A 14452-nucleotide genomic window follows, 5' to 3' on the forward strand; every position below is an offset into this window, starting at 1 on the left:
TCAAATCTTCTCTTGTAATAGAGCAAATCTTTGCCTTCAGAAAGCCCTTTTAGAACATGTAGAAGAACTTATGACTTTAATTCCATCATGAACATTTATGCACCAGGGCACACCAAAGAGAGTCACACCTCCTTTATCTTTCATTCCTACAGAAGTTGTCTTAGTTCTGGCAGTAAGAGACCTTGGGACCACCACATTTATTCATCAAACTCAAGATGCTTCACATGAGGATCTATACTAGGTTAGACAGTACAATCTGCCTCTTCCTCCCTCCATTTCTCCCTTCTATAAAATGAAAACCCTTCCACTTTGTAAAGAGCTTTGAAAGTCACAGAAGAAAAAAGAAAAAAAAAAAAAACAAACTGAAATGCAGTGAACCATCAACCAGATTAGTTTACCAGTATATTGATTAAAGTATGCCAAGATCTAATGCCAAAGGCAATGCCTGCTGAAGGCATTTATTTTTCAAACAAAGGATTTATCTTTCAATTTTAGATGAAGAAATTAATTGTCCAGTATTTTGCATTTGTACTAGCTAAGACAACTTCATTCAAAATTGGAACCTGAGCAGCCCCAGTGAATCAGTGGCTTTAATTCTCATTACATTCAAAATGACAGGGCCCAGCTGGGAAAGGCAACCAGCTACCATTCCACCAGCTGTCAATAATCAAGGACAAAGTGCATGGAGTAAGTGAGTGCTTCACTTCAGACACTTGAATGAAGTAATGTTTTACGGAGCTAATGTAAATACAGTTCAATGGACAGGATGCTGGCAGAAAGCCACAGCAAGGACATAAATTCATGGTGCTGGAAGACCAACTTGGCTTGGCCTACTAGAGTAGTTTGCAAAGCAATCCAGCATTTCATATAAATAAACTTTTTACTCAGGTAGTAAACCACAAAAATGGCTGGATTTCTGGATTTTCTGTCAGATATCATGATTCAACAGATGGTTCAATTTCCTCCACAACTCACCCTTGTTCTGAGAAGAACAAGTAAAATGAAAGAGGATCCCAGATATGTCTGAGTTGTTTCAGCTAGCCAGTTCAATTGGACAGTGCACAACGCAAATTAGAAAGTACTCCCTTCTTGCTCATTCTCACTTCCATTGCACAAGGAGCTAATTGATGCTGTCCCAAACTAGGAGATTTGGGCTGCGAACGTGTATGGTGGTTCCTCCAAAGTCGAGAAGCCCTCAAAATGTTCCTTCAAAGAGGAGCCACAGAATCCTCTTGCATTATTGGTTAGTGGTATTCTGCAGCCTCGTACAATCTCTTTATAAAGTATTATGAATGCTTGGGAATTCCTCTAGCACCTGATTCAACTGACAGAGGAATAGCACTGGAAGTGGATGATGTCCATAAGCATTTGTGCAAACTGGCATCTGCAAATATTCTGATAAAGGCAATCTCAACCCACTGAAAACATCACGGAGGACTTTCACTTCTTCTGCTCCTGGTAAATCAAGTAGTTGTATTTCCATCATCAGTAATGAGTTGTGCCAGAGTCAGAGTTAACTCAGTGAAGATCCTCAGTTTACCTCACTGTTTACAGGCTGCAATAGCCCAAATTTCAAGAAAAGTAGGGCTATTCCTTACAGGCTTTTCATTTCCTTCTCCCTTCCTTCAGCTTGAACCAGTGCAGTGGCTGATCACAAATGCCTACTCAAATATCTACTAATATTTTTGCTCTCTCCTCTGAACAATTCTGCTCATGTTGGTATTTTGGTGATTTTTTTTTAATATGGCTAACTTTGTTCTATCACAGGTTTTCAAATAAGCTGGAATCACATAATCCTCAAACCACCTTCCCTTTAATTACAGAATCACTATGTCTGAAACTGTATCTGTGGCCACTAAGGCTACGTGTTGTAACATAATGTACCTACAGATTCCTTATCCCTGCTGTGGTTTTGAGGATGAAACAAAATTCTCTCCTCTCAAACCATCTAGGACCACAGAGCTTCATAGACATTGACAGCACTCATCCCAGTATCTTAGAGGTATTAAAGCATTCCCTGGGCTAACAGGATCCCTCAGGCCACCATCTGCACAATGTTCAGACACCAAGGAAAACAAGCTGTTGCTGTACAGAGGACATCAGCAGTGCAGCATGCTCTGCCTGCTCTGCAGGAAGACACCTGGGATGTCTGAGCTCGAGAGGAAGACTGTGTGTGTAGCTACTTCACTTACATCTGGAGTTCACATAGTACACTATGAAGTCCATGTCCTCATCCTTGTCTCCAATCCTTCTCTAGATCTATAAAATTTCCATGAAGATTAAGGCATACTCCAAGAGTCAGGACCTGGTCAAAACAAATTTAAGCTCTTTCTGAAGTCAATAGCTTAGATCAGCTCTCCAATAAGCTCTTTCTCCTCTTCCTCATCAGAACTTCTACTTTTTTAACTGAGCTGGGACTCAAACACTGAACTTGAGGGGTCAGTCTTCTCACATCCAGGAGTGTCATTGCCATCTCAGATTTGTCATGCTGACATTGGGTACTGCAGACAATGATTTAAGACCTGGCCACTGCCAAAGTAGAAATGAAATGGAAAGTGAAAATGAAATGGCAAAGAGCAGCAATCATAAGCAAGTCATTCATAACCAGGTTTAACTCCCCACCAGGGCAGGAGGAGAGAAAAGGAAAAGGGGGTCATTTGCCATGGAAGAAAGGAAAAGATGACAACACTTTCAGAAATAGTGGCAGTGTGTGAAGAGTTAGGACAGTAGTGCATACAGAGCTATTTTTAAAATCAAAGGAAAAAGTTTCTCAGCCATGATCAGGGTAGAAGGAAAGGTGCTGAGAAGGGAGCATTTAGTGGTGAGTTGCAATTTATAGCCTCCATCCTGCCATCAGCTAGCAGTCTGTCAGCCAGTGTGTTTATGCTCTGGTAGGCAAGGCCATGTTCTCTCAGTCCACTTGGCCTAGGTGAGCCTAAAAGTTCCTGCCTGGCTTTGAAGCCTGCCCTATGCTCTACCTGCTGCTCTCCTAGTGTGATTTTGGATCTCTATCCTTTTTGGGTTTCCTTTTATATGCACAGCTGCCTGCCAGGCTTGCTGAACTGTAATAACCTTCCTTGACATCAGGGCTGCATAGTCATTGCTACTCATGCAGCATGCTCAGTCAGAGGGAGCAGGACACTTTGGGGTGTTCCAACAAACCCACAGCTAACACTGTAGCATTTTGTGGGATGGAAAAGTTGCATTAATGAGAACCCTATCTACTGTCAGTAAGGACAAAAAAGGCAGAAATACACAGAGGAGGTGATGAGAGGCCCACTAGAAGCAGCAACATAAAAAATCCATTTTAAAAAATGAATCATACATTCCAGAGTTAAAAATACGCATTTTCTTAAGACTGTCTGCTTCAACAGGGCATTTATAGGCCATGCATTTCCAAACTAGAATCATGGAACTTGTGTCATATCCTTAGGAAGCTTTTCAAGAATTACATAAGAATGAAGGATCATCTACATGTTTGTTCATGTACTCCCCCCCCTCCCCCTTCTGCATAGTTTTATTGACCAGAAGTGATGATGAGATATTAACCCACTTTCAAGGACAGCAGGTCTGAGTCCATGTCCTATGCAGGCTAAAACAGAGTAGGAGCTGACATTGCTGAAGTGTATTATAAATAGAAGGAGTGACAGAGAAAACCACTGAATTTCTTACAATCTTTGCTTCTGTATTTACAGACTCTGGCTGACAGAAAGGCTGTCACAAGGCAAAGGCTGTATTTCAAAAGTGCCTCTTGCAGAGGCTTACATATTGCTAAATGTCAGCTTCCAGTTTAGGAACTCCAATAGGAAATAAATAATAGATATAGACAACATTATCCTCCAAGATAGGCCACGATGTGTGAAACAGGAAAAAACCCATAGCACTGCCATAATATCTCCTTTGTGAATGGCGCGACAGGGACTGAGGCTTGTATTTATATGAGTCTGTTCAGAGCCACATAAAAACACTGGCCTGAGATGGGTCAGTGGATGTACTAAATGAAGGCACCATGGCATTGTTCAGCATTGTCTCACTTGATTCTAATAAAAACACTTAGCAATGCCTAGACACATGTATTTCTGACCTGTTACATAGTGTGTTATTACGCTTGCTTCCTGGAATAACAGAAAGGGAACTGACCTCCAACAGGTTTAGCACACAAATGCAGCTTCTGGTTATCACTGCATTGCATGCACTCTCACAGGTTCTGCTCAAACTACAGGCTGCCTTCTAGAGGGCACCCAGTATTCAGTACAGTTGATGGAGAATTTCCCTGGGGTAGAATGTGTTCATTTTTTCCCCACACACATGGAGTAGAAAGTTTTAAGTACCATTTTTCCCCACACAAGTGTGTTTGGCCTGTGCTGGCTGCTGCTGAGAGAAGAGCATATCCCTTAATCACACAGCTCTCTGGCTAGAGAGTCAGCTAGAGAGAAGGATGAGGGAAGAGATGTCTGGTTTGGATTAAGGGATTGTTCCAAAACTTTCTGTTCAATGCAAAAAACACAGCGCCAAATGTTTGTGCTGTGAAACAGAACAGAACAGGGCAGAACCCTTCAAAAGGGACAGGATGGGAAGAATTTAGAAGATACAAAGTAATTTCTCATTATGTCCTGTCCAAGAAAGCAAATGAAGAACCAGAGCAAGAATTACCATCAGAAAGGCAGAGAACTCAGTTATTAACTTGTTACCGGACAAAAAAGGCTTCACCACCCCTCCAAATTACTACATTTTTCAAGCATAAGGTTTTCATTAATCCTTTTTTGCAAATAAGTTGAGAAAAAAAGTATCAGTTCAAAAAAAAAAAAAAAAACCAAAAAAACAAAAACCCCAACAATAATCCAACACTTTCCAAAATATTAAAGTTTTCAAAAGTAGGGGGGGAAATGGTTTGTTGCTTTCTAGACAGATAAAGATTATAGAAGAAGGAGGTTATTGGTTTTACTGGGACTATATCACTCTTCTCCCCTCTCATTCCTCAGAGATTTATAAATCTTGGAAGCTTGCTATGTTGCAGGTTCATCAAGTGGGGTACTCATCAGTAACTTCTTAGCAAGGCTTCAATTTTAATAGGCCTATGATTAAGTGAAGGGTATTTTAATTTGCTCTAAAAGAGCACCAGCATAATTTACATACTATGCTTATCTGGAGGCTCTTTTTCCGTGGAACATAAATCGACATAGTTTTTTTATATTGGCATTAAAAGCAAAGGGAATCTGGGTATCATGAAGCCTCACACTAAGACCTGAAGCTGGGGTGGGACTGAGAGTATTGCCTGGGAGCTGGTTATTGCCTCAGTGCACAACTTTTGTCCCATTTAGAATAAACTAACAGCTCAAGTCTTATGGATCAAATGCTCCTCTCCTATCTGTTGGTTTAATCGTAAGTACTGTCAAATGCAAACATTTCTTCTCCTTGCAAAGCCATGGCTGTTTAACTCGGCGCAACAAAATATAAGCAGTCTCCCGAGCGCTCCGAGGATCCCCGAGTGGCACTAGATGGCGTTGCAAAACAGTTACGGCGCAGTTTGGTGGCAGACGACAGGGCTGGGCCTGTTTATGTCTACCCGGTCACTAAAACAGGCTCGGGTACCAGCTCCTATCTCTTTTAATCATATTTAACTCACGTATGAATAAACTGCAAGAATCAACACACAGGAATCACCCATTTTCTTTCTCTACCACATGCTGCTCCTTCAAATGAAGCCACACACTCACTCATACCAAGTTAATCCACTAAAACCAGGGAAAGTGGCAAAGTTGGGGCTGTTTCCACACTGAATATGGCCCTAGCTTGGAAAATTTGTCAGGCACATTGTAATGTCAAGCAGCCAATTAAGTCACCACCTTCCCTTAAAGCTTGTGGTGTAGCTGATTTTCCAAAACCTATATGGGGAGGTGAAATGTCTATTAATACTTAAGATTAGTTCATGGAACCCTGACAATATGAAAAATAAAAGCTAGGAGTTAGCTTGCTGCTCTGCTGGGAGCTTTGGGAATCAAGTCAGTATCCCATCTCCACCTGGACCAGGGCTGTCAGCTGAATTTACCTCTGAATTACAACTGCACTGCCCCTTGCCTCTGAGGTCTGTGCTCAGTTACAGCTGTGTAGCTGAACTGGAGGCATTAGATTTGGCAGATATTAAAAGGGAGAACAGTTTGGCTGTGCCTGTACAGTTTAGCTAACGAGTTTGCTGATGTTGTATGAGCCTGTCACAGCCCAGTTCCCTTGTCAAGAGCTGTGCCTGTTCTGCAGTCAGAAGGCTCGTGTTTACAAAAGGCCAAGTCACACCTGAAAGCTTGGGTGGGCACTTCCTATTTTCCTTCTTCTTTCTGCACGGGATGTATGTATGCACGCAACACTCTCCAGGACTGGAATGCCAGATTGAGATGGAGCATATACAAAAGGCCAATACAGTCATCTGGGTCTTAATCCCCTGCCAACAAGAGATCCTCTAGAGCTCTGGCCAGCTCAGATATACATGACTCACAATGAGCTCTTGCTATCTCCCTTGGAGAGTTACTTGCAAAGTTTTAATACAACTCCTCCTTAGCCTCCAAAGCTTCACCCTGGACTTGTCTTTGACCAATGATCCCATCACTCGAGGCTCCCTAGCAAGAAATCTCCTCCTCTCTGATTCTTCATATCACAAGCTGGTGGCCGGTCATTTGCCCAAGCTTAACATAGCGACTTTTTTCATTACCTCCTCATTAGTCAGTCTCTCAGTCTCTCAATCACCTGTGATGTTCTTCTCAAAGAAAATTAAATCTCTCCTTTTATAAATAGTTCTGGTGTGTGCTTCAGTCTGCTGCTGATCTTTCCATTACCAAAATTTCCTGACATTTTATAGCCCACCATCTGGCTGTGCATGATGGCATGCAGATGTTAGTCATGCAGAGGTCAGACATTTTTGGCTACCAGTACAGCAATAAAGAAATATTTCTCTAACACAAAAACCTGAGATCTCGCCTTAAATGAACTAAGTAATGAAAGGCTAGTTCTGTACTGGGCTCCCTTTGCTTTTTGCTGCTGATGAATAACATCACATTTTGCCACTTACATTTGGAAAAAATAGTGCTCATTCTTCTCCTTCATGTCGTTCCTTAAAAATCCCTAAAATCTCTTAGCTAAAATGCCCCCACACCACTGCCACTGAGTTAATTGACAAAACTTTGGCCACCATCACAATGGCCTGACACTCCTGCCTCCATACCCTCATTGTCCCTTGAGCCCTGTATCCCTCTCTCCACCTTGTCTCAACAGAGATTACCATCTCTCTGAAGAGGAAATTTTCTTCATGTCCAGGTTTTAGACTGCAGGTACAATAGAATCATGGCCACAGCCAGGCTACTAATAGCCATGGGTGAAACCATAAATTCCTTACAGGAATTCATAGCAGTTAACAAGAATAAGGTTTTTTTCAGATGTAATAGTATATTTCCAAGGGTGAGATTAAGGACAAATAGGATCAGTGTGCTGGCTACAGTTTTAGCACCAGACAAATATTGGCAATAGATATTTGCAGACAGTTTTCAAGGCGGGATGGGCAGCATTAGTCGACAAGTGAAACAGTACTTTTCAGTAGGTAGTTTTTGAAAAATTTGCAGTGCTGTTAGTCCACAATGGGACTGGGTTGCTTTCTCTGTTTTTTGGCGGTGGTTTTTTTTTTTTTTTAGTCCTCTGAAAGGGTTGGTAACTATAATCCTAGTGACACAATGAAAATCAGAGAAGAAAGTCTGTGGAAAAGGAATTAAATGGACTGGGTATCTGATCATCTCCTTTGTCTCCAGCAGAGATGAGGCTGATCCTGAATGGTTTTGGAGAGCATGGATATATTCTTATGCTTCTGGAGATTAGAAAATCATTCCTTATGGGAGGTGAAGTAAATTGGCTACTGTAACATGAGTCACCTCTGTGGAAAGGACACTGAAGAGAACTGGAGCTCCAAATACAGTAGCCTTCCCAACAGTAGCAGATGTCCTGTGCCAGCTGAAGGTGGTATCAGTGTCAATTGCACTTCCTTATTCCAACAATGTGACTTTCAAAGATAATTGAACAAAATGAGATATCTAAATCATGTTTTACCCATGCCTACATTACTGTGCATTACTTGGTACTTAAGACAATCTCTTCTTGGTAGATAGAAGTTTTTGGTTCCTTAATCTCCATTTTGAGTGCATGGACACACAAATACAGTCACAAAATTTTGCTTTTGACTAAATTATGTCAGCTATATCTTGAATCTCCCAGTGCTGACATACATGAGTAAAAAGGCTTTAACAATTCTGGTCATTTGAGTGTTAAATTTCCATTGCTACTGGAAAAATCCCAGGTCACCTCCCCTCGGTGAAAGCAGGAGTTTGTTATAACAATTATGGAAAAAATAACAACATCCAGACATGAAAACTTGGACCAATTATTTCACCTGGGATCTCTTTCACCACATATTTGCTTTCTCATTTCTTTCTCTCTCCTCTTTAATTTTTGGAAGGCTCTGGTCTCTCTTAACTTTTCAGCTTAATTGTATCCTATAAATACGAGCAAAATCCAAGAGTCTTCACTGAACACAGGAACCTTGCCATTGATTTCAAGGCAGCTGGGTTCCATATATCAGGAACATGTGTGGCTTCACATACAAGGCTGCCTTTGACATGAAGATAAGAAAGCAAAACCAGCAATGGAAATATCAGTCCTTACCATGTATTTCTCTGAAGAAATCTGTTATCCCTCTCTTTTTTGTTATTTTTGGAGTTTGTGAATTGCTGGGGAGTTTTTATTACTAACATAACTCTCTAAGGTGAGGTGACACTGAGGTGACAGTCTTCCAGGTCTTCCTGGGCCTCCTGACACTTCCAGTGACTCAGCCCACTCATTGGACAGAAATCTTGGCAGCACTGAACTGCTTTATTCCATGTATTTAGACAGAAGCTGCCTGGGCTAGAAAGTCTCTTATCATAAAATACGTACAGAGGTACCAAACTCACTGGTAAGAGCTAGCTGCACTGTATTTATACCTGTGCTTCTAGCACTAATGTGCTCCATGAGCAGCCCACAATGATCTTTTGGAGAAAGGCACTGAGGTTTTTTTCTCTAAATGCTTAAAAATAGGAATATGCATGGCCCCTGTATATTGTAAGGGAAACTCATCCAAAAAGTAAACCTTGAAATGCTATCTAATTTATAGACTATCAGATGTGTCATTGCAGATGTGAGCCTCTACAGGGGTATAATCCAAGAACAGCAGCAATATATTAATAAAACATGCTTCAACCACATTTTTTCTGGCAGATAGTACTTTTGCACTGTAGCCCAGAATACATAATGAAATCCAGATCTCACTAGTTGCTGGAATGTCCTTTGTCAATAACTGTGAAAAATGTCTCTTACCCTGCAGTGCAAAATTGAGCTGGAATTTATATACATAATTTCTTCCACCCTTTAAAAGTATTTTATCTTGAATGAAAATACTGACACTGATTGTGCCTGGCAGAGACCACTACCTACCTCTGCTGTATATCTTAATCCCTTCTGCACCAATTTTATTTATGTGAATTTATTGCCTGTGAAGTAACTACATCAACAACATCAAAAAAACCCCAGATTTTTTATTATTGTTTGATTATAAAGTAGTATTAGTATTACCAATCGGCAAAGAGATACATATGCACGTCTCCTCAATGTGAGACATTCCATCTGGGATGAGTCTTTTCTATTCTTTGGTTTTTTCTGCTAAGGAAACTGTTCAGATTCAGCTGTATTGTTAGGTTTTAGCCTGGTGGGAATCTATCGACATGACACCAGGGTTTGTTTCCAACCTGAGCTGAGATTATGTCAAAGACTTTAAAAAAACAGACAAGAGAACTCCTAATTCCCAACCTTTGGGCCAATATCATGACTTCTCACACAATTTTTCACCCTCTTCCTGTTATCAGCTGAAAGCACCAGAGTAGTCAGCATTGTTCTATTGGCAGCTCCTGACCACTTGCCATCATCTCATGAATTATGGTTTAAGAACCAGCTACCTACATTGTTCTGTGCATACTTCTACTTCCAGAAGTAGCACAGGAAAGTCACAAGATTCATGTCCCTGTCTGTGGAATGATGACACTAACCAAGTTAGCCATTTTTCCCCTCTACCAGGTGAATACGTTCTGACCCTACATAGCCACAGAAGGGGAAAAAATTCTGTAAGGAAATAGGAATATCTGTATTCACCAGCCAAAGAGAGTATTCAGGAGGCTGGCATGGGCCTTCCTGAAGCAAATGAAACCCCTGAAAGGAGAACATGGATCTTTTTCTCCCTCTAAATAAGATCGCTTCTGACTTGATTTTCTAAATACTCGAGTTTAAGCCGATACTTGTCCCCTTCTTCTCTGTCTCCCAGTGGACATTGGATAGTAGACACTGCTGCTGAAAACTACTTCAAGAAAATAACTAAAGGGCCCTGAGTTTCCACCTATTTGTACTCCTTTTCCCAATTTTTTGATTCTACCTACAGACACCTGGCCTGTGGAGTACCTGACAGAGCACCCCCTGCAGTGGGTGCCCCCCTCTGCTATCCATCAAGGAAAGATTTCAAAAATGTCTGGCAGAGAAGATCTGGTTCAGGCCAGATGAGACAAGGGAGAGCCAAATGTTGCCAATGAGTGAGACACAGGAGTGCCTATTTCTATGAAGGGAAGAAAGGCGAGTGGCTCCTCTGAAGATTGAACACTGTGATGTACCTGATAATTTGTAAATAAAGACAAGGGCCATGAGTGCTTGCAAGTGAGCATAAACAGCCTGAAATGAAGAGTGGTACATTATCCACACATATTTCCTGCTGTCACTTTCAGGCTTGAACTGTATTTAGTCTGACCTGTAGTAATGGGACATAAATGTTAAATTCTCATTCTACCTCAGTCTTTTGCCTTGCTTTGTCTTCCCTCCACTGAGCCATGCAAGCAGCAAAGTGAGGTGGTACTTCAGTATATGCTTAATTGCTTTTCTGACTTAAAACCATCACAGAATTTGAATCTTCTCCATTGACTACCAATGAATTTTAGTCAAGAATGTGTGCAACCATGTAACTAGTAATTTTTTTATATTCATCCCCAAGGCATTCTGACATGTATTCCCTGAGAGTAATCATTGTGCACAGCCCTGTTTTGGAAGACTCTTCTGGAGATGAACTGTGGCACAGTCTGTTTTTAAACATGATACTACTCCATTTCTACCCCTTCAATTTCATAATCAAAACAAGTCTTCAAAAAAACCCAAATAAACAAACCAACATTTTTAAAATTTAAATTAAAGGGTGCAAGAAAAAAAATTTGTAAGGCAGGATATTTTAGGGTAGGTAATGACTCCCACAAATACATAAGGAACAATCCCTCCTGAATCAGTGGGCTCTGTTTTCTGGCAGAATCTTGTTGAAGTTCCTCTACCAGTGGAGAGGAGATCTGAGTCTTCCCTGGTAAGTGAATGAGCTGATAGTATTGCAGGACAATTTCTACTTGATCTTATTCCAAGTGTGCAAAGCCATAAGTGATTATATTTGGAAAACAGGTGTCAAAGAGATCAGGCCTGGGAGTTCTGCATTAAGAAACCAAGTATTTGTGCAGAGAGAAGTTGCACAAGCACCAGCTTCTATCCTGCTTGAATCTGCTTTGTACCACAAAGTGGGGCTGTGAGAGCCATGAGACAATTTCCCCTCTTGCTTAGAAAGGCTCAACATCAGCTGGCAGCCCCCAGACAAAGGGAGAAAGGAAGGACAAAGGAAGCACACCAGAGAAAGGATGTGGCATGGATCGGTGTTCAGACCTGTGCTAGCATACAGCCCTCTGCTACAGAGGTGTGAAATTGAGATGGGAATCCAAGCCTTGCAGCTGGTGACTTCACTGCAGTGGCCAAATTAATTTAGCTGTGCAGGCATGTGACTTGGGAGCTGTAACTAACAGCACTTCATGGGACAGTCTTCAACATCAGCATTATGAGATGCCTTAGCACAGCTTCCCAGCAGGTTTCTATCACTGTAACAGAGGGATGCTGGCCTCACCTACTAACAATTTAAGTTAATTTAAGCCTATTTTCCTTATCATGTCAAGAACAATTCCTGTGACTGTCTGTCTGTAACTCTTCTGAGACTGCTCCTGTGATTTTCTGAATGCTGCACCTCAGCAGATGTATCATGGAGAGACAACTTGCAGCATGTTCCAATGGCTTTACCACCCCCCAGCCTGTGGCTGGGTAACACCAGTTGCAAGGCTGGCAGATGGCAACCTTTGTACTCATTTGCTCTCTGTATAACACTTTCATCTTAGTGACCATAACACCAGTTGCATCAGTCAGTTTGGTGCAGAACTTTTGTCAGTCCTGTCCAGAAGATATTTCTCCCCGTCTGATGTTTCTATCCCAGATGTCAACCAGATGTAGAACAAGAAATGGGTCTATGTGAGAGCCTTCCTCTCAACAGGAAGCTCTGTAAACTGCACAAGCAGAGGTGCTAAAGTCAAGGTCAGCTTGAGCATAGGCCACTAATAACATCCAGGCATCAGAACTTCCCTGAATCTCAGCTATAGCCTGAACTTTTGGGGCTGCAATCCTATCAGTACCTAGGAAGCTTAGCCTTGTTCAAAACATTTAATATTATGGTTTGTAATATTTATTTTTAAAGCTTGAGTGTCATATTGCATCACCTGTTTCTAGGCAACATTCTTGAGGATTCCACAGAAAAAAATGTATATTTAAAAAGTGAAGATTCAAATGAATCCAGCCAACCCATTTATCAAAAGCTCCTTTCTATTTTAGGAGCTTGATCAACTAACCAGGCACTGCTCTTTTTATCACGGGTCACTGCATTTGCAAGCCTCCCTGTACTGACTCCCTTTCCTGCTCACATACAGGGGGCTGAAGTGCAGTTCCCCTGTTTTCACTACTAGTTGTTATTTCTCCAGCTGCTGGCTGGGTTATGACCCCAGTCAGATTAATAATAATAGCCTCTTTCCCCCTCAGGAAAGTGAGGACCCAGCAGGGTTCAAGAAACCTGGCCCTTCTTAGAGCATCAACAATGCTTCACAGGATTCAGGCTCTGGTGCTCTCCACTCTAATAATCCCCTACTGGCATCAGCAGGGGAGCCTACACCTGCTTATCTGGCTCCCAGCTTCCCAGCACTGTGCAGAGCAGACGATGCCAGTATTCCTAAGCTCTTGCCTCCTTTCACCTTCCTTGGGAGCACTTTCTCCCACACTCTCTGGAGGATTGCCTTGGAGTCTACTTAAAGAAAAATTCTTAATTGGTCCTCTGGCTGCCTCCTTCTTGCTGCTATCTTATTTCTCCTCATTTTGAAGGACTGAGAAGGAATACTAGTTCATGGAGTAGTCGACATTCCTATTAATTATTTAGCAGCTGAAATAGTGTACTTGTATGCACACCTCTTGACACATTTGATATATTTAAGTCTGATGCCTAAAGCAGAGTATAAAAAGACTCGCAGGGCCGTCATCCTTAAACAGATACATAAATTCCCTTTGTGGACATAGCATCAACTTTCAGCTCCTTATTGAAAGCACTCTAAGGGATACAGGTTTTGTACCTTGCCTTCCACTTTTCTCAAACTGCTCAATTCAGTTCAGTGGGCTACAAAATTAATTTCCATAAGCCTCCAGTGAGCTGCACTTTTCAGGGGTGGGTGTCATTTTGATCTCAGATTTCCCATGTAGAGGTGTCCAGGGGGAGTTCGCTCCATCCTTTTGTGATTACTTCCAGTCCAGCCAAGATGGTCTCCTTGATTTGAAGACTAAGCCAGAGAAAATAGCTACATTCTTGACCAAATTATCCCAGGGTTAACTAAGATAACTAGTTAAAATTTCAAGTAATTGCAATTATTTATATAGTTGCAATTGTATAGTAATTATTTATATAGTTGCAATTGTATAGTTTATAAGTCTGCATTTAGCAAGATTTAATTCCTAATCATTGGTTATCCTTCTGCCTTCCTCTGCTGGATTAAAAAGCAATTTATTTGCAGATGTCTCTTTTCTGTGTATGCATGAGAAAATAATGAACAATGTGTGGCTGTGCCTTACACATAGTTAATTCCCCACCTCCCTTTCAGTAGGATCATATCCAGCAATCACATCCTTTGCAATCTTTTTGAAAAGCCTGATGTGTACAGCATAAATCACATTATTGACACTATATGACTTTCCAACTTTCATTGGGCTGCTGGCAGGCTTTCTCCTTGCTGCAACATCACACCAAAAGCCTATTTTCAGGGGCTGTATACAATACAGTGACCTTTAAGTCTCTTACTGAATAGCTCCCTTCAAGTATATTGTTCTGAATCTTATGAATGTTTTACATCTTTTTTTTTTCTTCTTGCTGTAAAACCTTGCACTGGTCCTTCAAAATATGTGTTCACTTTACTAGGAACACATTGGCCTGCTGGCCTGTATAAATTATTTACTTTCT

The sequence above is a fragment of the Agelaius phoeniceus genome, chromosome 2 (genome assembly GCF_051311805.1).
Source record: "Agelaius phoeniceus isolate bAgePho1 chromosome 2, bAgePho1.hap1, whole genome shotgun sequence".
Lineage (NCBI taxonomy): Eukaryota > Metazoa > Chordata > Aves > Passeriformes > Icteridae > Agelaius > Agelaius phoeniceus.